Genomic DNA, 26,176 nt, shown 5'->3' with positions numbered 1-26,176 from the left:
CCAAAACAAACAAACCCCTGAAAACTGGGGTCAGTAAGATGACCCAAGATTGTACTTTAGTACTTGTCGGTGCATCCAGAAGCATCTGGATATGAAAAAGCACCAAAAGAGCAGGGAAGGGACTTCTGGAAGGATCTAACCTTAACCACAGCCTTGTTTTGGTGTTTGGTTTTTGTTGTTTCTTTTTTCATGAAACAAAATAAGGCCAAGCCCTTTGCTTATCTAAAAGTTTTTTTGCCACGAATTTCTGCTCAGAGGTTCCATGGAGATGAGAAAATTCCACAGGCAATCATGTGAAATATCAGCATCAATCAGCAAATCACATTAGAGGACAAAACCTCTTCCACTATGTCAGTACAATCAACAGTGATCAAATTCCACTCAGTGCAGGCCACGAAGACTTGCTTGTACTTCCTCATGATTTTTACATGACAACTGATTGAATTTATAGGAACTGCCCTGCCCTGTTCCCGAAGGAAAGAATCAAAGAACTGTAGGTACTCAACTGAATAACCAGGAAAGACAATTCCCTCTCTTCCCAGGGATAAATGCACAGCCACATAACCTACAAACCAGATAAATGTCATTTCTGGGTTGCCTGAATTTTAACAGCAGCAAGCAGGCTCAGGCAGTGAGTGCTGCCCTGTGATGGAACAATGTCTGTGCCTTGCTGCAAACAAAGCTGGATCAAGGTCCCTCAGATTCGTTTCAGGCATGGCTGTTCTGGAGAAGAAGAAGTTGCTTGCCAGTAAAAAAGCATATTCCAGAAGCTGCACACCCAATGCTCCCTGCAAGCACAGCACTGCCACTATATATATATATATATATATATTTATATATTTATATATTTTTATTAACCTCTTTCTAGCCTATTTTTTTCCCCAGCCTACGTTGTTTTGTTTTTTTTTTTTACTTGTTTACCAGCATATTCCATGACTCCACTGCCAGTTTCCTCCAGTGAAATGAGGAACTTTCTCCACCATGCCATCAGCATTCCCTAGTCTAGGGAGCCTAAGAATTGCACTAGTAGCATATTTCTTGCTTTAAAGAAAAATGAGAGACCAGAAGGCTGAATTCCCTAGAACTATCTCCACAGACTCAGCACAACATTTTTTATTTCAGAAATAAATACCCTAAAATCCAATTTCATCCTCTACCAGGATTTCTATGCAATATTAATATGCATAACAGATTTGCCTAGTATTGCTTCCAGTCCTTATCTTTTCTTCCACTGCACTTTTTCTCTTCATACAGTTATTGTTTAGAGTGGAGAGGCTTCTTCCAAAAAAATAAATGTTTTGATTCCCAGAGGCCTCCTGGTAATATGGTAATACAAACAATAAAGGCAAAATTTCCCCATGGAGCTTCTAAAATACGGTATTACCCACTCACCCCAAGAATTTACAGCATAACTCTCTTTTTCCTAATGCTCATATTCAGGAGGCAGCACAGGAATGACAGAATTTAAAAGAGCTTGGTCTTACTTTCCATCAAGGGGCAGGAGACCCCATCCAACAAAAGCTATACTGATCTTTCCACACCGAGCAATTTCCTCTCAGCTCCTTCTCCAAGTGATGATGTCAGTGCTATTGGACAGGTTGATTACAAGCAAAGGCTGGAGGCCAAGGTTTGCTCATCCTTTGATTTTGTCAACTGGCTCAGGTCTTGCAGGTGCCACAGGGGGAGGGCAGGCTGGTCCAAGTCACCTTAACTCACCTTCCCTCACCTACCCTCCTCCCAAAATTCTGAACATTATGAAAAACTGAAAACAAAATCGAGTCCCAAAATCACAGCCTGGGTCAGATTGCAGGGGACCACAGTGGGGGCATTGGTGCCACCTCCCTGCTCCAGCAGGGCCATCCCAGAGCACAGGGCACAGGGTTGGGTCCAGGTGCCTCTGGAATATCCCCAGGGAGGGAGACTCCACACCCTCTCTGGGCAATCTGTTCAGGGCTGGGTCACTGCACAGCAAAGAAGTTCTTCCTCATGTCCAGCTGGAACTTTTTAGCAGTTCTTTTGGATTTTCTTGTTTAAGAAGGATTCTGCTGCTTTGTGTAGGAAATCTGGGAGTCCACAACCTTTAAATAAGGATACATGAAGCAGGACTTCCCAAAGTTCAGTGTCCAAGAGCTGAGGGACTCAAAAATGTGGAGGAAGGGGATGTGGGTAGAGCACCTACACACTTTTAAAGGCTCAGAGAGAACACAGTACATTTTTCCTGTTACTGGCAAGCACTTATTCATGGTACTTAGAGCATAAATAGAATCCAAAGTGTAGCCAATAAGCTGGTTTTTAACCACAGCTAAAATCAGTTGTATTCATGGTGTAAAACAGACCAGAAGAAGGCCATGAACCAATCTATGAGCAAAAATAACACATTAGGATGCCTACATTAAACCCTGCTAGAATACCTGTGTGCAGAGACCTGGCATTTCAGTCGTCAGCACTTCTGTGATTTTTAGGTTCAGGATGCAAGAGGGACACCACCAGGGTTCAAGACAATGAGAATTACACAGAGTCCTCTCTCCTGCCACTTTCCAGCCCTTGCTCTCACTTCAGAGGGAAGCTTTGATCAAACAAGGATCACAGGCTGGTGAAATCCCAGATGGAAGAAGGCCAGTGCAATTAGACACAATCCTGCTTTGTAACTCATGATGTTTTCCCTAAGTAAATTATTGCTAATTTGATATAGTAGGAAACACAGCTGATGCTTTTGAAAAAAAAAAAAAACCAACCAACCAACCTCTGCTAATAAAGACACAGTGCTACAGACCACAAAAACACTAAGCCATGCTTAAGAAGCAGAAGTGTTAGTGGACTATTTGAGTAGCTGAATTTGCCCCGTGACCACAGATTTCTTGAAAGGTGCACAAGCCAACTGGGGAAGGTGAATGGATTGATAGAAAAATCTGTAGGGAAGGAAATCTGTACTTAAAGAATAAGATAAATGAGTGTTGTGACTATTAACAGTATTATTTTCTTAAGGTTACCCATCAAAAAAATGATGGAGAAATAGAATTAATGTCACCAGCACACGCAAATATCACAGAATCACAGGATGGGCCAGGTTGGAAGGGACCACAGTGGGTAATCTGGTCCAACCTCCCTGCTCCAGCAGGGTCAGCACATACAGCCTAGATGGCAAGAACAGTGGGAGCTTGAGCAAAGACCAAACCTCAGACAGTGTTTCAAACTTTTCTCAGTGTTGTTTTTAAGACTGTGAACTCCTGGGCGTGAACCTCACAGCTCTGAAATGAGAGAAGTGCACACACACCCCCTTCCAGCTGTGGGATCAGCAAACTCCAGCACATCCCTTAACTGGAGTCTGTGGAAGATCATTTCTGAAGAGGCAGCTCGTGCCCCCTCACTGCAGACCAAATGTTCCCCTCTTCCCTCATCCAAATCTGAGACGCAGATGAATTCATCTCCCTCACTCCCTGTCGAGTGGAACAGGTTGTTCACTGAGTGGAAAAGCCTTCTGGAGTCTTTATTAAAGGAAAATAAGAGACAGAAGCTTGCAATTAATAAAGTCAGCTCCTGGAGTGACAGTGGCTGTGGCTTGTCCTCTAAGTTACTGCTTTTCCCACCCCCCCTACAGATTTAAAAATCATGGTTTTTTTCGTTTGCATGCTTTCCATCTGCTGCAAAGATAAAAAGAAGGAAGATTCCACATGCATTTCTCCCACCACAAATGAGACATGAGAGTAGCTGGTATTCACATAATAGCTGAGCAGCAGCTTCCAAAGACTTCCCTTTGGATCAATATCTGCTGGGAAAGCCTCTCTGTCGGCTTCAATACTGTGCTGTTTACATCTTCAGGCCCTCATACTGCAAAGGTAAGTGTAAATGTCTATAAAGAGCACTCCTGGACTTAAAATATAAGCATTAGGATTTTTTAAGCACTCATCCTAAGACATCAGAAGGATGCAGAGGTGGGGACACATCACAGTTAAAGACCAAGACACTCTTCCTAAGATAAAACAGTACAACTTCCAACCAACCATCAGTGCCTCACCTCCTCAGCCTTCCACACTTGTGTGCTACCTCTGTGCATCAGTGGGGGACAGCAGCATTCTTAACTCTCTAAAAACCCCATTTTCTTTATCCCATAACACATTGATTGATTTATTCCCACAGGTTGCCCAGAGAAGCTGTGGCTGCCCCATCCCTGGCAGTGTCCCAGGCCAGGTTGGATGGGGCTCTGAGCAGCCTGGGCTGGTGGAAGGTGTCCCTGCCCATGGCAAATGAGGTGGAACAAGATGGTCTTTAAGGTCCCTTCCAACCCAAACCATTCTTTGATTCTATGAGTGTCAAAGAAATGCTGATTTTTCTGTCAGAGCACTAAACAGACTGGGAAATGGGTGTCTGCATTCCTGTGTTGTATGTGCTTTAGTAATAAGGACTGACAAATCTCTTAGTACACAAATCTCTCTGCTGGAAACTCATTTCTCACATCCAGAAATTCCAGTAAGTGTTGTTTGTCCTATACAGGAGCATCTCCCTGGTTGTCAGATCACATCCAGCCCTCGTACAACTTGCAGAGCTGTTTGGGATTAGTTTTTGACCAGCATTAAGAACTTCAGATTAACCTTTAGTGGCTATGAGGGTGCATATGGACTACACTTACTCAAAAAAAATTTTTTTTAATGATATCCAAATCCTTTGTTATGAGATTAGCAAGCAATTATCCTAATGTCTTCATCTGCAGTGAGGCCACCACACACACACTGGAACCACTTGCACAGCTTGGTGATTACCAGGCTTCGTGCTCCAAATGGCAGGAGAAAAAAAAAAAATTAAAAATAATAGACCTAAGAGGGTTAGAAAGCCAAATGGCTCATTCCTAGGCACCAGGACAACAACCCCTTCCCTCATATATTCCTTCTCAAGTGCAGTGGCACACACACACACGTTCTGCTCCTGTGGGTGCTTGTTACTACTACACTGCAAAGCATTAGTGGACTTCCCTCCCACCCCCCTGTCTTCGACAAAAATACGCATCTGACTCATTTTTTTTAAGAAGTGCTCCCTTCCACCTCCATCTGGTGTATTTTTGACAAAGCACATAGCTCAGCCTTCCCATTTTTTAACTTGATGGGCTCATTTCTATGAAGATCACTGGAAGGTCACTGAAAAGCACAATCTTACCCCTACCTTCCGCTACCCTAATTTGAGTCTAAGCTGCTTTCCTCCACATTTTCTTTTCATCCTTTCCCTTGTTGCACTTGTGCTCGACTAGTAGCCCATGTCTGCCCCTGCAGCATTCTCCTGAATCATTTAGAATGGGAGAGCTAATATTAACACAGTTTATGACAAGGGAAATGGAGAACAGAGAAAACCATGTCACTCTCTCCATCTCACCACCCACTCCCTCTCAGGTCCTTCTGTGACCTCAGCTAAAGCAGTAACTGAGCACTTCAGTACCTATCACTTAGAAGATTTATCCTTACAAGACTCCACGTAGCAACACATTCATACATCTGTTGAAGTTAGCAATGAACCATTAAGAATGAGCCAAAAAGAGCTCTGGTGTTTACAGAGAGACTTTAAAAATAAAGAAAAAAAGCCTAAACCCCAAAAGATGGCTCTGAAATGCCACTGCACCAACTGAATCACAGGCTCTTTCACAGATGTTTCTAACACTGTGCTCTACAGCTTCCCAGGTACTTCACAGGTCACCTGGGCCTGCTCAAAGTCACTGTCATTCCTTATTAGGCTGAAAATTTGCATCAGACCTATATGGAATATCTAACAGGTTTTAGAAGCTAGGGATAAGATTTACCCTGGCTGCCTCCAGCAATCTATGGGCTCACTAGAACATCTCAGCCAGCCATGTGAACTCCCATCACAGTCACCAGAGTCAAACAGGGATTTCTGCAACACAACCCACTCACTGGCAGGGCGACACTTAAGGTTGTCACCCAGCAATTCCTTCTCCTCTCAGCTAACTGTAAAGGTCACTTAAAGGGAGCCAAGTGAAGTGCTTAGAGATGTCTAGAAAGGACATTTTGCTCTCAGTAACCTGCTCTAGTGGAAGGTGTCCCTGCCTATGGCAGAGGGGTTGGAAAAAGATGATTTTTAAGGTCCCTTCCAACCCAAACCATTCTATGATTCTATGATTTTATGATTCTATTATTAGGTAATAATAAGAAATATGTAGAGCAACCAGATGATTGATGATATTACCACCAAAAGAGTCCTAGGTCAGGTTGTACAGGAGGGTATCAACACAAAATCAGTTCTGAAAATAGAAAACACCAGGAAGATGCTGAGCTATAAGCATAACTCTCTATATCTTGCATCATTATACAAGCAGATTATCAAGTGATGAAGAACAAGAACTGTGACCATCTCCAGGAATTTGGCATTCCCACAGGACAGACACAGGATAGAGAATAAAGTAGGAGTCTACAGCTAAAACTGATAGATTTAGGTGGAAAAGAAAATTACACAGGTGTCATCAGAAATGGCCTAATGGCAAGAGCTGGAAAGGTTAGAAGCAACACCACATTAGCTACTAAAAAAAAGTCTGAGGAATACCCTGGAAGGAATGATAATCTCATTATGTGGCTGGGAGACAGACTGGGACACACAGAGATCATATTGTCTGGTAGATAAGGTTCTCCAGAGCAGCCAGGTCTTTCCAACCCCAAACTAATGAAACGCTGTGACTCGATGTGTTTCCCTAAAGCATATCTACATCAGCTGCTAAAATCAGCAGGTATGAAGCCTGTCATGAGGCAGGACAGCCAATCCTCAGCCTCTGGGGCTAAGCAGAATTCCCCACACAGCACTTCCCATTTGCTAAAGAGCAAGAGTAAAAGGTAATTGAAAAGCCCAAGCCTGAAGTAAAAAGCTGCAGGCAGCTCTTCACAAACTCTGTGCTTCTCCTGGAGGCAGGTACTGGTGCTTATCCAGTATAAAAAGCAGTCTACAAACTCACCTTTTCTTAAAAGGAAGAAAAGAGGCAACCACTACAGGGATATAGGTCATGCTGTTGCTTATAAAATGGTGATTCCTGTCAATATTTCCACTATATTCCTGAATTTTCATCAGTGACAGTGACAGACTGGGTGGCACAAGAGTCCTTTCAGCCTTCTGTTCTGCAGAGCTGTACAGGGCAATTCTGAGGAATTTAGGGGGAACTTTGCTCTCCAGTTTGTGCCCATTGCTTCTGGTTCTGCCACGGGGGCACCACTGAAAACAACGTGCTCCATCTACTTCACCCCCTCCCATGGCATCAGTAAGAAACCCCAAGCCCCCTCAAAAGTTACAGCACTCTCAGCTTTCCCTCACAGGAGAGATGCTCCAGCCCCTTCACCAGACTATTCTGATACTTCTGCAGCAGTATTGATTACCAACAAAGATGACAGCTTCATGCATCAGGGTATGGAGAGTGAAGTGCTGCCCTGTTTTCTGTTTGCACCAGAAGAACCACTCAGCATTGTCTGAGTGGGATTATTACCTGACTGGCAGCAAGAGAGCTTGATGAATCATTTCTCATTCCAAAGCTCATTAAAATGTGAAAGGGCACTGCATTAGGTCCTTCCAAGCAAATCAGTGGAAAACTTTACTTCTTCATGGAAGAACCTCCATCAGTATCGAGTTTTATCTTGCACACCCAAGAGCTCACTGCAAACCCAGCCTGCATGCCAGAACAATTTCTGCCCTTACTGGTAAGCAGCTAAAGCTTCTGTCAACTCCCTGGGAGAAAAGTTGCTCTCAAAACCACAGCTGGGACTTGCATAGAAGTTCAATTACCTCTGAGGGGCTAAAACTACTCCTGGGACTCAGGAGGTTCTCACTAACTTAAGCACAGAAAAGCTGTGCTGCCATCGACCAAAAAGAAAGCCCCTTCCCACTTGAATAGATCCCTGCCCAAAAAGTATGCAGTAAACCCAAAACTGCTGCTGTGATGCATTCACACTAACTGCAAACCCAACCTTTCCAAGAAAGCCCTGATTAAGTGCTGGAAAGAAGCCAGATAGAAAATGAAGCATTTCTATGAAAATTACCGATTCACTTCTATTGGCTGCAGAGTTGTTTGTTTAAAGGTGTTTCATCCTACCAGACATTTAAAGTAAGCAGGTACACAGAAAGCTTTAGGACTTCTTTATCCTTTCCCTTGTCCTGTCGCTCCAGGCCCTTGGAAATAGTCTCTCTCCATCTTCCTTGTGGGCTCCCTTCAGGTCCTGGAAGGCCACAGTGAGGTCCCCCCAAAGCTTCTCTTCTCCAGCTGAACAATCCCAGCTCTCTCAGCCTTTCCTCCCAGCAGAGCTGCTCCATCCCCCTGATCATCCTGGTGGCCTCCTGTGGTTCAGCACTGAAAGAGGGAAATGGTGACTTGGACAGCCTGGCCTCAGCATTTCAGGAGGGGTTGATTTTACTGCCTCTTGACTACCTATTCCGTCTGCTACATCAATAAATTTATCATGGGGATTTTGTTTGCTTGCTTTTGAGCAAAAAAAAAAAAAAAAAAGGCATTTTCTTGGGGAAGAAAAACCACCAGGTACAGTCTCTAAAAATGGGCCATTTTCAGCCAATTCAACTTAATTCATAATTCATCTTAATTGATGAGACAAGGAGTCTGTATAAGCAAGTGCATATTAGTGAAAAAGTAAAACCACCACAATGAATCACTTAATACATCTTCCTGTGAAGTGGGGAAAGCATTCCTTTGACAGTGACTGCTTTCTGTTGGAGCAAGGCAAGCTGCCCCAGAGAATGGAGCAGAGCACATCCTGCGAGCTCCTGCCCCACACCTCCCAGCAGGGGCTGCAGATGGAGCCTCCTGGAGACAATGGCAGTGCAGGACTTCCAAGGTAAGAGCTCAGTGACCTTTAGAGTCACCACAGAGAACCACAGAATCATTAAGGTTGGAAAAGACCTCCAGGATCAGCAAGTCCAACCTTTGACTGGTCCCTACCTTGTCACCCAGCCCAAAGCACTGAGTGCCACATCCGCTCATTTCTTGGACACCTCCAGGGATGGGGACTCCACCACCTCCCTGGGCAGCCCCTTCCAATGCCTGACCACCCTTTCTGTGAAGAAATTCTTCCTCATGTCCAACCTGAACCTCCCCTGGCACAGCTTGAGGCTGTTTCCTCTTGTCCTGTCCCTTGTTCCCTGGGAGCAGAGACCGACCCCCACCTGGCCACAACCTCCTGTCAGGGAGTTGTAGAGAGTGAGGAGGTCCTTCCTGAGCCTCCTCTTCTCCAGGCTAAACAACACCAGCTCCTTCAGCTGCTCCTTCTATTATTTACTCTGTAGACCCTTCAATCTGACTCACAGCACAGCTTCCAGAACACCCAGGTAGTTCTGGGCTTGCTGGGAACATGAGCCGAGCACAGGCAGAAGAACTGCTCCTTTTGGCAGCAGATCACAGCTCACTCAGGGTGAGCTGGCTGGGAAGCCACGCTCTCAGCCAAACACTTCTTTTAACTCCTCTCCAACAGCTGGAGCCTCAAAGCAATATAAACTCAGCCAAGAGGCTGCAGAGCTCCCTGGACTAAGGACCATGTCTTTATGTACCTTTATATTACCCCAAAAAACCAAAAGGCACCGAGCTCGAGTGAACTTCTTGAGCCATCTCAGCTTTCAAACACCAAATTGATATAATCACTCTCCTAGACCCATGCTGGTCATGCCACACCAGAATCCAGCTCTTTTTCCCTGGCAGAAAACAGGCATATGTTTTAGGAGCACGTTTCGCTCCTAATCATACCCTGTCCCCAATAACCAAGATCTTGGTTCTTTTTCCCTCTGAACCCTATTAGGGCTTTGTGCCATCTGCTAGCCTGTGGCAGATGCTTGTATAACTGACAGATCAGGCTAAATATAAGATATCAACACCCCCGTATGCTCCAAACGTTCCAACTTTAGTACTCCTGCTGAACGTGAGGCCCTAAATATAGCAAGATAAAACAAAAACATCTTTTATGTTGAAGTAGTCTTTAAGATTGATGACACCTCAGCACAAGGCCTCCAAAGCTGAGCAGGGAAAGGGTGGGGACAACATCTCCTGAGAGTGTTATCAGGAGATGAAAAGCATCATTTCCAGCGCTGGAGCAAACCCCTCACCCAAATGAGGATGCTCTGTCCTGACCAGCAGGATGGTTGAACTTAGCCAGGTTTACCACCATGGCTACAAAGCCAGTGTGCCAGGGAAGCTCCCTGCTGGAGAACAGCACTGCAGACAAGACCAGCTCAGCCTGGGGAGGGGACTGCCATATTTTCTAAGCCTGTGGGCCAGAAGCAGATGCTCCTCATTTTGCTCAGCAGAGCAAAGCTGGCCTCTTTTCCAGGGCTCCAGGGACACACATGGGTAGAAAAACTATCCTGCTCTCCTCCCCCAAAGCCACAAGGCTCCTGTGTCCTAAGGGACAGTGAAATGAGGGAACAGAGACCCTCTGCAGGCTGCAGAACACCCAGCAGCCACAGGAACTGCTGTCTCTGCAGAGCTTCTCACCTTGAAGTAACTCACAGTGCAAGTAGCTGCCATTTCACCCACCCCAGAAACCCAGGGACCCCTCAGGTAAGCTGCCAGCTGCTTAGCTAAGCTAGCAGGGGAAAAAAAGGCTTTAAATATGGAAGTGGAATATACTACTGAAAAATTGGGAGGAGGGAGGGGCACATTTAAATAAGAGGTCATGGATGACCACAGTGGACTTGGACAGCTACTCTGACTGGAAGGTTTTGGCTCCTTGTGAGTAGCAGTCCTCTTTTTTTTTTTTTTTTTGTGTGTGTCCCAAAACCACTTTGATAACACAAACCTTAGACTGTTTTCTGGTACCACTGCAATGCACAGATGCAGTCACAGTGCCTCTGATGAACCAGAGCCAGAAACACCGTGACCTCTTCCTTCCAAGCCTTCCTCAGCAATCTCCTGCTCAGGCACTGTTTAGGAAACAGTATGAATTGTTTTGTGAATTGAAGTGCAACCCAAACTCCTCACACTGCTTGGGCAGTCCTACTTTACTGCAAACAGAACCGAGTTGCCTCCTCTGACTCTGCATTTCAGTTCCACTGAAAACGGTGACTGAGCTTTGGGTGACTTCAGCGAGCTCTAGAGCACAGCCCCAAAGGGCTGAACACCCATCTCCAGCCACAGAGAGCTGGCTAAAAAGCAGGATGCTATGCACCATCAACCAGAAAATCCTCCCTTGCCTACCAGTTCCTTAAACACAAAGAACAATCACGTTGAGTGAAAGAGGGAGGGCACTGTGCCTCTGAATTAAAGACTTATGTCTTGTTTTATTACAGGTCTCCCCTTCTGCTCCTTGATAGAAGTCAACAAGCATGAAAACACCCATATGAAAATACCCCATTTCTGTGAGTCCTCCTGTGCTTAAAACAGGCAAAGCTACCTACAGCATACATCCAAAATCTACCAGTCAGTAAACCAGGACAGCAAAAGACAAGCCAAGGCACAAGCACACCTTCAACACAAGCCAGACCAAGCCTGGAACTGAGTGAGTTTGGGCTGGGTTCATTGTCCTCACAGCAGCTGACACGGTGCTGTGCTTTGGATTTGTGCTGGGAGCAGAACTGATGGCACAGGGATGTTTTAGCTCTTGCTGGGCAGGCTTTGCACAGAGCCAAGGCCTCTTTGATGGAGCCCTGCTCTCCTGGAGGTGGCTGAACACTTGCCTGCCCATGGGGAGCAGTGAATGAATTCCTTGCTTTGCTGGCAGCCCACGAGTTCTCTCACTTTCACCCCGCAGTTCTCTCCCCCATCCACTGAGGGGGAGTGAGTAGCCCTGTGGCTACCGATGCTAAACCATGACAAGAGGTCATCTAGACCAACCTCCTGCTTAGAGCAACTTCATTTTCAATGCTAGATCAGGTAGCTGCAGCTTCATCCAGCCAAATCTTGGGAATTTCAAAGGCTGGAGTTTACAATACCTCTCCAGATGACTCATTCCAGTGCTAAACTTCCCACACAGTGACTTTTTTTTTTTTTCCCCTAATGTCCAATCTGAACCTTCGTAATCTCACTGGGGATTTTTCTCCATCTCAATATTATTCCTCTTTCAGGCAGCTCCCATCTTTACCCATCAAACCCCCACGCCAACACACGCCACCTTGCCCTCACATTTTCAAAAGTTTATATAGGACATACAGCTGGAAAGCTCCTGTTAAATATGACCTAATTTGGTTCCAAGTTTAGCACTGCCAGGACATTTTCAGGGATGGGAATTTCACGGGTTTGTGGCTGTGGAGCCGTGTGATTTTGTGAAATAGCATCCAAGAGCAGCGTTTCCAGCGAGGCTCTGCAGAGCAGGATGTTTACAGGGGGATCACTGTTTCCCAGTGTTCCCAGGGTCCCCAGATCTACCCAGGACCATCTGGCTGCCTCACACCAATACAAGTCTGTGGTTCTGTTCCAAGTCTGTGGTTCTGCCTGCATCACAGAGGGCCTGTGCAGCTGTCAGAATCTTACAGCATTATTTTGAAATCATTATTTTGAAAGCATCACAGAGAGACTGTGCAAAAAAGGTCAAGAGATCTGAGCATCAAGTGAAACACCAGCCCTTCCAAATATGAGAGAAGCAAGCTGGGCAAACCTAACCCTCTACATTCTCAATGGAAGATATTAATCTAAAAGGAAAGCTGCAAACTGTGAGGATATAACTACCCTTGGTCACACTGTGCAGCTCCCTTTGGATCCAGAAGGACCACAAGAGAATGATGTGCAGTGGGGCTTACAGCACTGTTTTACTTCAGGGGGGAAAAAAAAAAAAAAAAAAGCCCCAAACCTCAAAATCCATGTTAGAAAGACTTGATTATGTATTCTGACATGAAGAACAAAATGAATGGGCAGAAGGAGGCAGGAGATGCAGTGTAGGCGATTCTCAGCAAAGCACCTAACAGAAGCAAAAAATTCTGCTTGAAATATAATTTGGACATAATAAGTGGATTGAAATCCAAATGTAATTGCAGAAATGAGCAGTAGCAGTGGGCCACATGGGATCAGAGAGCACTAACACCACCCTGGAGGTGATAAGGGATTCTTAACTCCATCAGTGTAAATACCTGGATTTCAAAGGATCCTTCACTGAGTACATCAAGGCTAAAGGAGACCCATGGATTTCAAAACAATTTGGCATATTTAGGCAATGAAAAAAAATGGGATAAACTCTGTTGCCTGATCTGGCCAAGCTGCCTGCATCCTTTGCAGGGTTCGTCTACACAGGGAAACGTGAGTGGGCAGAGAGATCCCCTCAACCAGGGAGCTACGAGAGCAGCTTTGCAGCCACATCAGAAATGAAGTGCCCAGAAGTCAATGAACTAATTTAAGACACAGCTCCTCTGCAGACATGAGTCCATGTCTACACAGTGCCTGAAATAGCACACAGTATGGATTCTCCAGCTGGGGCTGTGTAGAGATGCTGCACAGATACCTCAAATTATTATTGCCTGGATTTCTGGGATTGTCTCAGCACAGAAGGAACCCGGAACAACTCCATTCAAGCGTGACAAAAAGACCTCAAGGGCTCTATTTAGGACGAAGGGTTTTTTTCTGCCCTAATTTTATTCCCCCTTTCTGCTTTCAGAGATCTGCCCAGTCTCTCTCACACAAAATGTTGCATCAAGTCCGGGTAAAAAAAGCTGAGGGAAGTGACAGATACCTTGAAGAACCAAAGAGCAGAGTGGGCAATTAACTGTCACTACAGGGAAAAGTCACAGTAAAAAGACACTGGGGAAAAGAAAATGCAGGATGTCATGCATTCCAATGATTAAACACTTTCTGAAGATGTTTGAATGGCAAGGAAGATAGATAGCTAAGGATTTTTGCATCTCACTTAAAACCAGGACAACTGGGAACTCCAAGCTTCCATGCTCAAAGGACTGGATTTGTATCATTCAGATGTATTAATCAAGAGCTACTTTTAGATGAATGGGCAAGCAGGAGTTCATGGAGCACTGAATTTCTTCAGGCCTAATCACTAAGCTGATGGGATTCCCATTGCTAGAAACATATGGCTGCAAGCCATGTAAACCCTGAAAAAGATCAAAATATTAATCATTTAGTCTGACCAGAAGTTATCCATCAAAGCCCCTTTTCACCCAAAAGAGGGGATAAAAGTTGAGTTAGCTTGTCCATAAAATGCTGATGTTCAGAGAGTCTCTAAAGCCTTTGGGATTTCTGACCCTCCAGCAAGGTCTATCCTCTCTACATGGCAAGATCTGCTCCCTCCCCCAGAGCAAGTAGAGAAAGATGTAGCTGGACTGGAGCTGTGGGAGGTGGTACCCTCTGGAGAAGCTGTGCCTTTGCCTCAGCAGATCTACACAGTCCCCTTAATAATGACTTCAGTAAATCAGGGAGCTCACTATAATGAAGTTTGCTGAATGTGTGAACCTTTTTCCTAGCTCCCTTTTACCCCCAAAAAAAAAAAAAAAAAAAAAAAAAAAAAAAAAAAAAAAAAAAAAAAAAAAAAAAAAAAAAAAAAAGTATTTGTCCAGAAGACTAGAATTCAAAATAGTTTTTTGTTTGTGGATATTTTTTTTTTCTTTTGGGGCAGCCAAAGGTTTTCTTCTGCCAACAAGAGAACTCTTGGGTATGTTGCTGAAAATTTCTGGAGAAAAGAGAAAGCTGCTACTTCAAATCATTGTTTTGCTTGTTTCAAAAGATCTCTCCAGCTAGTTTTCTCTAGCTGAGATTTTTATATGGTTGAAAGTAAGTAAAGTGAGGAAAGTGAAAGCACCTCGCTCTTCTACTTCAGCAGCTGGTTTGTGAAAACCTCCCTATTTCCAGAGCAGTGATGGAATATCCTTTAGGCCAAAGTTTCACGTCTCTTCCACCTCATAAGCAAGGAAGTTCTGTGGCACACCTGCTTTGTGTGACTCCTGACCCCTTCTTCGTTTTCTCTGACTCTTACATTCTCACCAAAACTCCTGCACCTGGGAAAAAGCATACACCCCCTCCTTCTGCTCCTCTGGAAATTGCATTTCAGGTCAAAAAATCCTCTAAACCAAAAGAATCTAAGTTGTTTTTTTTTTTTTTCCTGATTCCTCAGAGACTGCTGGTCCCAGCCTATAATTTTGTCCATATTCTCTTTCATAGACAGTGATTGACTAAAATGAAGATATGAGTGATTTATGCCTGGATTTTAAGGGTGGCAGCATCTGTTTCACTCTGCCATCAGCTCACAGCGATGTTTCCACTGCCTCCTCGGGCTATGATGAATGTAATTTTCCAATGTTTGCCTGAATCCCACACAGCAGTAATCAGCAATTATCAAAAGCAGCAAACACAAATAATTAAGATATTTCCATGACATCCAAGCACAGTCTCCTCGGGGATGTGTGCCTCTCACTGCAATGGGTAAAATGTTGTCTGTACCACCCATGAGGGAAAAATCACCTTTATCTCCATGTCTGGGACCCAGCTCGAGGAAGTTGGACAAAACAGTGTGAGTGAGGCATCCAAGTGATTTTACATTTTCAAAAAGGAACCAGGGGCTGATTAACAACTAGAATCTTACTGCTTCTACTGAGCTTTACTTCAGGTTACTCTAGAGAAACACTGAAAGAAAGAGTGCAGCAAAAAATAAACCAGTCTTCTATTCATCCAATAAAAAGTTCAAATAAATGAGAAATAGCATGACCCTTTTTTATCTCAGTTTCCCTATCAGTCACAATCTCAGCTCCCTCAGAGATGCTGCTCACACAGGTTGTAAATCAAATGAGTCAGAGAGCTTTTCTCCCATTTATCCATAAAACACCTGCTTCACTCCAGATGTTACTGAATAGTAATAATCAGAGAGGGCTTTATTTGAAACACTAATCACCAAGATTATATTTAAAAAAAAAAATAAACCCCCTTGTTTTAACCCATGTTTTTAGTGTAGTCCCACTCTGGGATCCAGGGCTCTGTTTTACCTGGTGCTTCACACCAACAGTCTTTGAGCGGGTAGCAAAGCACACAAATTTCATCTGGACTAACTGCAAAACACCACTCAAACAGCAACATACACTGCTTTTCTGCATGTCATCAATGTAATTCCTGCCCAGTGACATATTAAGAGGTGCTGAACTCAACAGGAATTTAGGGCACTCGGAAAGATCAGCTCGGAAGCGCAGGGGCACCCACAGACAAACGCCCTCGGTTGCTCCCTGCTGCCATAAGCTGCTTTTGTACCACGATCTCATGGCTGATTCGTGCTCATTCACTTCAAACTGGTAATGACACGGGGCCACTGGCTTGCCTGGAACTCAACCCAGCTAAACCACTCGAGCATCTGAGTGGTTCTCAGTCTGCCTCCCTGCTCCAGAGCTGGTGGCTTCATTCCCTCCCTTGGCACCTCCTGCGAGGGCCTGGAGTGACAGGACGAGGGGCAATGGCTTCAAACTGAAAGACAATAGGTTTAGTTTGGCTTTTAGGAAAAAATTCTTCCCTGTGAGGGTGGGCAGGCCCTGGCACAGGTTTCTCAGAGAAGCTGTGGCTGCCCCATCCCTGGCAGTGTCCCAGGCCAGGTTGGATGGGGCTCTGAGCAATCTGGGACAGTGGGAGGTGTCCCTGCCCATGGCAGGGGGTTGGAATAAGATGACCTTTAAGATCCCTTCCAACCCAGGCCATTCTATGATTCTGTGGTTCTGTGATCCTCCTCCACCCTGAAACAAGCCAAAAAAATTCCCTGAGATGTAGAGGAGTCAAGTCACACCCTACCAGCCATGATGCTCTGAAAAGATACAGATTGTTTAATTCCTTTATCATCATCACTGCTCATCAGTGTTTCACCATGGACTGCAAGAAGTCCTGAAGCTGGGTGTCAGTTTTAGTGCAGTTTAGACTACATTCGAGAAGATTCACCTCCAAAGTGGTTATGTTTGTAGAAAAAATGCTGGTACATGTTTTTAATGATGTCCTGCACAAAGTAAGATGCACAAGCAGATTTAAAGTATCAGAGCAAAGATCTGCTGTGAGAGAAAGCTACCTTCTTCCACTACACTTCCAGATAATAATAATCTACAGGACATTTTATGTTCTTTTGTAAAAGTAAATAAAGCCTGGAGCACATTCACTTCCATTACAGTAAATCATATTTTTTGATACTGCTACACCAGCTTTATCAGGGGAGTGTTAAAAAATTCTGGAGAAGAGTAGGAATTAACAAGTTAGCTTTCTCCATAGATGTCCTCATGAAAGCTGACATTTTCCATGTATCTTAGATAATATCAGATTAGTTCTCCAGCTATCACTCATGTTTTTCATAAACTGTTCCAAGTTAAATTCAAATCTATGCACAGTGAAAGAGGAGAATTTAAGTCATCACTAAAACAGCTCCACGGTTTGGAGGCCCATGGGCTAAATAAAGGATGTTCATGTATATATTTCATTGCCTCCAATTTTTATTTTTATTATCTTAAGCATACATTCTCTGTGATCACACTCCTTTTGGAACCCAAATCTTAGGAGTAAGAACTTAATGAGCATTTCCAAAGAGAAACACAGGAACCAAGAGACCAGCTCTCTGCTCCCTGTCTCCCCATTCCAAATGTGGGACTGTGTGGACGTCCCGACCTGCTCTGAAGCAGGACTGAGCTGCTCTCTGTGCTGCTGCACTTCAGCAGCCTTTTTGAAAGTGTCCTAAAAAAGGATGAGATCACAGACATCTGAAGATCAGGAGAAGTACATCACAGTCCTGTCAGCCAGAATGCATGCCTTGAATATGCATTAGCAATAGTGGCTCCACACCATGCAGTGATACCCAGCTTCCATTTGCTACCTTTAATTAATAATTGAAGGTATTGACTGCCATAGTTTCCGACTGCTGTTTAGCATCCTCTGACACGTAGATTGATACCCTGTATTAACACAGCACATCCTGAGCAGTCCCCAAACCCTTCACTGATTTAAGGGACTGACACACGGCCCTCCCTTCCCACTTTTGAGACGCAGCTGCTCCCGAGACAAAACACTCCTCAACAGCAGCACACTGGAATGCTACCAGAGGCTGAGAACAGCACATGAAATATTCACAGGGCAAACACACACACAGAGCCACAGCAGACCAGAGCAGAACCCCAGTTCTGCCCAGACATCAGGGAGGCCTCAAAGCTTATAACGACACCAAGGTCTTGCTGCATTCCTTGCCCCAAGTACTGACAGGATGCCCCTTACTGCCAGGCTGGAGAGCAATTCAGCAGTACCCCAGGAGCACTGGACCAGTGGCTTCACTCCACACCAAACACAGAGACTTGCTGGAGCACTCAGCAAGAATTTCACACAACACCGTTCCTGACAGAGTGGCCACAGCACATACACCAAGGCAGTGCTCTGGCTCATGACATCTCTTTGTCTCAAAACAAACACAGGAGGATGCACAAAAGCAGAAAGGAAAGAGGTGCCAAACGTTAAGAGCCCAAAGGCCAGGAGCCAGTGTGGTAGGAAGTCCACGGGAAGAGGTTAGCCCATCAATTTATTGCACAAATGTGTTCAGGACAAGCAGGTTTACATCAGATCAGTGTTCTCCTCAGAGGACTAAATATTTCTCATGTAGTATTTGGAGCCTTAAAATTAACCCCTTCTTTTGCTGAGCCATTCCTGCTGCCCTCGAACACCACACTGTCGCTGTTCACACCCAGCAGCAGCTCCTGCAGCACTCCTGTCTCACCCTCCTCGGGGTTTAAATATTAAGTATCACAGGAGTTTACATTAAAGCCCCATTAGCAGCAAATGCTCTTCCCCTGGAACGCCAGCCATTTTTATCATCTAAATAATCATAGCAAAGGCGTGCACCCCAAGTAACAGAGATCTTTTAAATGGTGTGGGTTTGTTATTCTTTCCCAAATAATTAATGACAAGATTAACTCAATCTAAGCCAAAAAAACCATCCAAAAAACAACCAAACAAAAACAAACAAACAAACAAAAAAAGGACAATTAAAAAATTCCCCCTCTTTGGGAGGAAACCACCCAAAGTACATTTTTGGAAACATTCATTTACACTTTTATCTTTTCTGATTCCTACAGAAAAAAAGTCTGCAACTGAAACAAACAAACAAACTTAGTGACACTAACTGAAGCTGTCTCTATCAGGTTTGAGAGAAAGAAGTGTATCTATGAGTATTTCAGGAATATTTGCAAGTGGTTTATTTGTATCAAAAGCCACGGCAACAATCAAGGTTCAGCAATCCAAGTTCATAAAAATGTCTGGATAACTAGAACAGGAAGCAAAGGAAAGGTACCTCCCTTGTGAGCTGAGATTGGCTCTTTTTTTGAGCTGAAGATCAACAGTGCACACTGAAAAAAGAATGGAAGACTCAAAGAAGAAAGGAAGACACATCTAAACACCTACCATTGCCTGAGTGATTCCTCTTGAAGGCAGGACCCTGTTGGCAGTGTCAGCTCCCACCATCAATCCACAATGTGTGAGGAACAAAATGCCACAAGAATCTGGAAATCATTCAGAATGTAGTGCAGAACTTTGTATGTAGATTTGTGTTCAGAATGGCTAGGCAGCAACGAGCTAAACATTCAGTAAATTATTTTTTTTTTTTCCCAACCTGAAAAATAGTTTAAGTCTATATTGTGTTCTCAGAATTCATGGAAAAGTACCTGGAGAATCTTTCCATGGCTTGTCTGGAAAGCTAGGGGTTTGGATGGCTGCTTTTTTTTTCTTTTTCTTCCTTGCTCACCACTGAATTATTCATACCAAAGTTCAGCCTTATATTGAGCTTGATGTATTCCTTGCCAAACAGAAACAGCTCTGCTGCAGAAGCAGGATGTGGCTCCGTGGATGTGGATGTGGGCACCACCCCGGGGTGTAACTGTGGGCTCAGCCACTTCTTTCCCTGCTGAACGTGCCTGTACCTACCAAGGTGAGAAAGGGGAGGTATTTCTTACACCAGGGACTGAAATGCCGAAGGAAACTCCCCACAAATGCAATGCCTTGGGACTGCCAAGCCCTCCCATCGTTTGTGCACCCCAGAGATGCTGGGATCCCCTGCAGTGACTGTGGGCTGTATGGATGGTGGCAGTCCAGGGCACTGTGGGGCTCCAAAGCCACTTCCCTCTGCCCCTGGATTTCCCCACAGCAGGGACACTGGATGTGGGTGAGCTACACACCCCCCACACTCTGCTGCTGGCCAGGCAGGGTGGGAATGGTGACCCAACCAGCCGTTTTCATGCAGCTCTCTCTCTCTCTCTCTCTCTCTCTCTCTCACACACACACACAGTCAGTGCTCCCCTGCTCCTCCAAAGCCAAAAGTGCCACTGCTCCTACCTAGTGAGAGGAGGCCACCAAATATACCATCTACAATTACATTTTCATCTTCTAGCTGCAGAAGGGTTTCTATTCAGGAGTCATAATTGTCTTCTCGTTGGAATAAAGTGTGAGGTATTTTAGGAAGCTCTCAGAGAAGCCGAGTGGATTGAAGTATTGTTGTGCTAATTAAAGCTTCTTTGATTTTCCAGCGCTGAATCTCAACACTCTGTGAAAGTGAGCATTTTTTATGGCAAGGCCAGCCATGGGATACAGTGCAACTCTGAAAGTACCCGTGAGAAGCCCCGAGTACAGAATGTTTCTCTTCTTCTTTTCTCAGCAGACTGAAAAGGACCATCAAATCGTGGTTTCTCTACAGACTTCTGAGGGTAAAAGAGACAATCCTACTCACTTCTGTGGGCTCTGGCTTCCTCCAGGAGCACACATTTCCAGGGTTTGGCTGGGGCAGTTCGTGGCAGCTGCTCTCAGGGACAGCACTAAATCAGATGCTCTGATTTTCTCTGGCAGTCAGACCATCTGACTTAAACTGTGAGCCCTGAAGGCACCTCCTCCAGATGCTTTGGAGGATGGATGAAACTTTACCAGTGGCTGGGAGTGCACCTATGCAAGTGTTTATTTTTGCTTGCAGAGGTAGGACTCATTTCATGCTTTGGAGTATCAGGATTCTCATTCACTGAGGTGGAAACACCTCAATGACTTGACACCAGGACTTAACTTTTAGGTAAATCAAATTTAGGTTGAAATCATCTATAATGTACCAAGAAGGTAACACATAAAAATAGCACCTTGTTACTGAATGGGCTGTCCCCTCTCTGTGTTGAAAGTGTGCTGAATTCCTGCTCCCCTTATAACCCAAGTGCAGCTGGAGAAGAAAGAAGAGCCTTTTTTATGGATCATCAGGTCTGTTATCTAAGCTATCCCTGCAGAGCCACAGCTTTTGCCTCTGTATTGGATGCTTCAGAGACAACCTACAAGATAAAGAGGTGGCCTGGTGTAACCAAAGAGAGGACTCAATGTGCAAAATGTTTTTGTGATTGATGAAATATAAAAGATAGCATAGGAGGATTTGCATTTTGGGGGAAAAAACCCACACACATTTGCTTCTGAGATTAAGTAAGGAATTAACTCAGAGACTCAACCAACCCAATATACAACCCTGATTTTATATATATATATATATATATATATATATATATATATATATTTTTTTTTTTTAATGGAGTAATTTTAGAGGGCAAAACCCATATCCTAGGACCTGGGCCTGAATGCACCAAGTTTTGCCTGAAAACCTCCCCCTAGCAAAAGTGACCCCACCCCAGCAAGCAGTGACTGCACAGACTGCGGGAAAGATGATGAATGACACAGGATGAGATGCCATCTTATCAGCATCATGGCCAAAAGGACCTAGTGGGAGCACTTTCCACACTGAGGAGGCAGCACAGATGAAAATAGGCAAGGTCTTTCTTCAAAAAACAAAAAAAACAACCAAAACCAAACAACAACAACAACAACAACAAAACCAATCAAATAACCACCAAAAAAACCCACTAACACACGAAAAAGCCCACCTGATTGTGATACAAGAATTGTATTTCCAGCCCTAAGGAAAAGGAACATTTGATAGAGATCCATGTATGGTGAGACAGACCGTGCAGGGACCCAGCAGTGAAGGCTCTGGGGTCAGAATTTCACAAGATGAAGTGTGGCCACAATGGGAAAAAACTAGTAGGGGGATATAGGGATAGGTTATACAGCAGGTGAATTGGAGACCCAGGGAAACACGTTTTCAGCAACATTACAGTCTGATCTAAACAACACACCAGGAGCTTGAACAAACGGGAGAAGATTCCCACCACAGAGATGATTAACAAGCTTTTCCTCTGCACAAGAAAGAGAAAAGGATGAAGCAGCGAGACTTTGGACACACCTCGAGCCAACCAAACTCAGTGACAGTGATCACACCCTACAAGTGAGGCGTGGACACGAGCACCTCGTTGGATTAAGACCACCAGCACAGAGCAGCTAACAGACAAATGTCTTGTCAGTCAAATGTCACCCATTTTGAAAACTGCAAATCCCCACTGACAGCTCAACAGAACAATCTTTGACAATCTGTAAATGATATCCAGTCACACCAACTAAATACTTGAAGCTATTGATGAATGAGGATTTCGCTCGACCAAGAAAGCAAAACAAGCAAGTAAATTAAATCACACGACAGGCCACATGAAATGTCCTGCCTCGTGCAGAGGCCAGGGTATTTTCACTCCATTTCACCCACGTGTGAATCAGCACTCATCCCACTGTTACAAACTGCACCTACCCACAGAAAGGCCATTGCAGACGGACTCCCAGCACACAACAGCTTGGGCAGAAAACAATCAGCACTCGAGTCACTGCCCCCCTCTGCACGGGACACAACACTGAGACACGGCACACGTGGAGGTATCACACCAGTCTGCACAAAACACAGCTTGAGAAACCAACTTTCCAAAGAGAACAAGATTTGCTGACGTTCAACCCAACCCAAAACACGTGATCAACTCTCACAGGTGGTTGAAACACAGCGCTCACACAGTTAAGAGGCTTAATCTTATTTGCACTTTTTTTTGGTGGAACTGGGTGATGTCTCAGCAGTGAAGGCAGCAGAGCTTGGCCCCAGAACATTACTCTCCCTGAAGGCTAGATCCAAAGCCTGTGGAAGCCAAACCTTTTGGTTAATTGCACTGTAAAGCTTGAGTTGACATTTACAAGCCTCTCAAAGCCCACAGCCACGTTTCCCGCTCGCTACATTGTCACTTCTCATGCCATTCAGTAAGAAAACCATCAATAAACCCACCATTCATTTCAGATGGAACTGGCCAATAGTGACAGCAGAGAAACCAGACTCCAGAAAATAACCAGACAGAATAAACCTGGGTAAGATCCTTAAAAATTATCTTTAATTGATGCCAAGTATGAACAGATGAACGAGTACAGAAGCAGGTAAAACTGCATAGATGAAAACTATGCATTTCAAATAGTTCAAGAACTCATAACATCAGATGTTCTAAAAATGGTAAGTCAAACAATTTCACTACTGGAAGTAAAATGAGCTGTAATGTGACAATGAAGTACATACTTGACCAAAGTATATGCGATTTGTAAATGGTGGAAATAAGTACAGCTGTGTCAGCTTAAATGGTTTGTTGCCCTGATGGTGCACTTTCATATGGAGACTATTCAGTTTGTATATTTCACATCGGCAATATTTGATCTTTAAAGTCAGAGGTATGTCTGAGAGGCCATTTACAGTTCTATTGACAGCTGTTATTTATTCATTTCAAACCGACATACTGCAAAAACCAATGTTTTACATGTAAAGGAATGGGAAAAAAAAAAAAGAAAGGTTTCATCTTAGCAGGTTATAGGTAAGGGTTTGCTGAATTTAGTCATAAAAATATCATTTTTACTTTTGTACAAAAGTAAAATATACATTTGATCCCAATTACATTTATAGAAATGTCACTGAAACAATAACATGGATCAAAGACTGATGCACCTAAAGGAACTGAATGCAGCGTCTTCATTTTATTATAGAAACTAGAAATGGAAGATGATTTTTTGTTTGTTTGTTTTTTGTAATTTGTAGTGACGTTTGCTAGAGCCTGTGAACAGGTGAAATATACAGAATTACACAGATATTAACAGAAACTTTGAGACAAATTTCAGTTAAGACCTCAGTTTCATTTTATTTCCTTTGAAAATATCAAAGCATGCTATGCCTTGACAGCATAAGTTGTTGACCTCACCTGTACTGAGTGAAACAGTAGAACACCCTGAAGTTTCATTTTTTTGCAGATACAAATACTGACACCTTTAAGAATACTTGATAAGCATTTCAGGAAAAATAAATTCCCTACACCTGATTTTAAGTAAAGCCAGAACAACAGAAAACAGAAGAGAAAAAAGGAACTCAGCCTGAAGTAAGTCAGTCCAACCAAAATCGAAGTGCAGGTCCCTGGTTAAAGCATCTCAGGGAAGGAGCCTGTTTCAGACCTGCAGTGGGCAGGTCTGGAACAAACTTGCCACGTTGTGCAATTGCAAGCACGGGTTTTCCAGTTCCGTCCAGCCCTCTGGCCACGGAGGGGAAATCACACCTTGGAGCTGGTTCTGCATCCCTGGGGGTCTGAAATTACTGGGAGTATCACTGGCATCAGGCTGCTGGAAGCCTACAGGATCAGACCATTCCTGGAAAAGCTGCAGTACCTCCCTCTTCTTATGTTAGGGGAAAAGATTAACCCAGAACGGCACCCCTCCAGCAAGAGTTACCCAGCTGATATTTGGAAAGGAATATATTCTCTCCTCAGATTGCATATGTATGCAGAAGATTTTGTTCTAAAACACAACTTTCCACCTTTTTCTAATTAATTTCAGATGTTCCTGTCCTACTGTTCACTGTGTTTTGTTTAATGTTTGAGCATATAAGAAACTGCACCGTTCCAGCGTGAACTGTGGAAAAGTGAAACTCGCCCTCAGTTCCTCACACTTAGAAATAAACAGGTTACACTTGGGCTTCAGCTCTCCCCTAACAGAAACTAACTTTCTGTACTTCTGCCTAATTAAAACAATTCTCCTTTAGGAAAATTAAAAAAAAAAAAAAATAAAAATAAACCTGTCAATAAAAGTTGCCACTGCTCAATCAGTTGTCGACTTGGACCAACGCAGCCTCCAACGAACGATTTGCTAAGAAGGGTCTGATCCCTGAAACCTCCATCTGGGCAAAATCACTGCTGCATTTTGCTGAATTTTGTCCTGTCTCTGGTGCTTCATACCACCTTTCAAGCGCTTGTCCACGTGATCAGCAGTAAGTCAGGTTTAGCACGGGTGCAGCTAAGAGACTTTGTGAGTGGGAATCAATATCCTTGGGCCAGCATCGCTGTCAGCACTGACCCTCCTCACACCTACAGATGTGCAAACCAGGAACAAAGGGAGGAAATCACCAGAACCCTTAGCAGGATCCATGTGTTATCCCCTCAGTGAGCCAGGCTGTGAATTTTCCAGCAGTCCCGTACTAAAAGAGTTTTGTGGCACGTGGGCACGCTCTGCCCAGCCACCCCCTGCCAAGCAGGGTCAGTTCCAGTCCATCTAATGATTACTAAAGGCTTATCTGTCTGAATGAACTTGTGAGGCAGATGAGGTAAACTGCATTAAGCCCCATTGTGTTCGGAATTAAAGCAGCCTTAATTCAATTCGGGTTACTTTCCCTCAAAAAGAATGACTCCAAATCAGATTAAGGCTGCTTTAATACTGCAACAGAATGTCCATGCTGGGCTTTAAAGCAGTTTAACAAATCTACTTTGAATGCACACCTTTCATTAATTCAGATTAGCTTTCCTGAAGTCCCCAGTGGAGATAAGGCTGAGGAGACTCCGTGCAGGGAGTCTGCATGGGTTTGCTGGGATGCTGGGAACTCACAGCCTGGCTTACTGCACGCTAACTTCCTCAGGAGGGCAGGTAAATCCAGCTCACTGTCTGTGCTGGAGCTGCCACACAGAGGGTTTGAGCTCCTGGCAGTCTGGCAGCAACCCCTCGAACAGGGGACGGAGCCTTTCCTTTTCACTCTCCTCTGCCTGTTCCCCAGTGCTCTGGAGCTGAGTGTGGTAGGGCCAGATGGGGAATTCTGGCAGTGATTCCACCTACAGGATTCCTGCCCCTGCACTGCAGTCACTGCTGCCTTGCTCCTGCCAGGTAAGCCCCTTCATCCCCTTCCCTGAGAAGAGGAAGGAAAAGCTGTTTGGGGGCAGAGAAGAAGCACAGAGAGGCACGGAGCAGTGGCTGGGGAAGGAGGTTTGGGGAGCCATTCCTTATGATGGAATAGCTGCTTTCCCTCACCAAACTACAGCTTAAGACTGCCATATCTACTGGTTCCTCTGTCCAGTTGAAGCTGGTCATCCCTTCTGGGAA

General features: G+C 44.4%; 1 long non-coding RNA gene across 1 annotated transcript; it reads left to right on the top strand.

The window, feature by feature from the left end:
• Positions 1-17,665: 17,665 nt before the first annotated feature.
• Positions 17,666-19,468, top strand: LOC114070029. Its single transcript, XR_003573860.1, has 3 exons — positions 17,666-17,751; positions 18,322-18,411; positions 19,229-19,468. It is a non-coding gene; the product is annotated as an uncharacterized LOC114070029 (long non-coding RNA).
• The last annotated feature ends 6,708 nt before the right edge of the window (positions 19,469-26,176 follow it).

The sequence above is a fragment of the Empidonax traillii genome, unplaced genomic scaffold (genome assembly GCF_003031625.1).
Source record: "Empidonax traillii isolate 1590-97213 ecotype Southwest subspecies unplaced genomic scaffold, ASM303162v1 scaffold1418:size113040, whole genome shotgun sequence".
Taxonomy (NCBI): Eukaryota; Metazoa; Chordata; class Aves; order Passeriformes; family Tyrannidae; genus Empidonax; species Empidonax traillii.
Note: the sequence above shows the minus strand (reverse complement) of the source record. Positions and strands in the feature narration are given on the sequence as shown.